This window comes from Pteropus vampyrus, unplaced genomic scaffold, assembly GCF_000151845.1.
Source record: "Pteropus vampyrus isolate Shadow unplaced genomic scaffold, Pvam_2.0 Scaffold77, whole genome shotgun sequence".
Classification (NCBI taxonomy): domain Eukaryota; kingdom Metazoa; phylum Chordata; class Mammalia; order Chiroptera; family Pteropodidae; genus Pteropus; species Pteropus vampyrus.
The window spans coordinates 547,923-548,881 of record NW_011888858.1 but is presented as its reverse complement, the minus strand read 5'-3'; positions in this window follow the sequence as shown (position 1 = coordinate 548,881).

Here is a 959-nt window from a genome sequence, read left to right as displayed (position 1 = left end):
TGGGAAACAAGCCTCCTTGAATAAAAGAGAAGAAAGGAAGAGAGAAAGAAGTTAAAGGAAGAAGAAACTAAGAGGTCATATTATAGGGCAGGAGTCCCCAACCCTGGGCTGAAGACCTTACTGGATCCTGTGGGAACCCAGCTGCACAGCAGGCGATGAGCAGTGGCCAGCCAGCAAAGCTCCATCTGTATTTGCAGCCGCTCCCCAGTGCTAGCATCACCACCTCAGCTCGACCTCAGATCATCAGTCATTGGATTCTCATAGGAGCACCCATCCCTCGTGCGGACAAGGTTGGGGACCACTGTAGGGCACATCAGGGGAAACAGATATTAGAAGCCAAAGCTAATCTTTTAAACAATTTTGAACCTTTCGAAAAAGTTCTTGTGTGTTAGCTCTATTAATTATCTGCATGACAAAAGAATGCGCTAATCCAATTTTTTCAAACTAATATTTCCTTATTTTATTTTTAAAAAAATATTTTCTTATTTGGAAGAAATAGAAGAGGACAGATAATGGAAAACAAGATTTTATACTTTCTTTTGTATAAGTAAAGAGTTTACATTTTGTCATTTAGAAAAAGTCTAAGTTAATAAAATTAGATGAAATAGATGATCTTAGGCAGATTTTTTTCATTCAGCAACTATTTAACATATAACACATGCTGTGACCTTTTGTACTAAAAACGAAAAACTTATTTTTTATAAATTAAAACAATAACAATTTGAAACTTAAAGAAAGGCCTTGCCTGAGTCCAATTTTAGAATTATGAAAGAAGTTGGTTAAATTTTATTATACTGAAATATGTAATGTTATTATCCTAGTTATTTATTAAAATTTATTCTTCATATCTAGTTGCATGGTTAGTACATATTTCATACTTTCACAATAAAAAGAAATAGCATTATGAACTAAGAAAGTTAAAAATGGTTAGGCATGTTTAAAGGTTAGTAACAAAAACC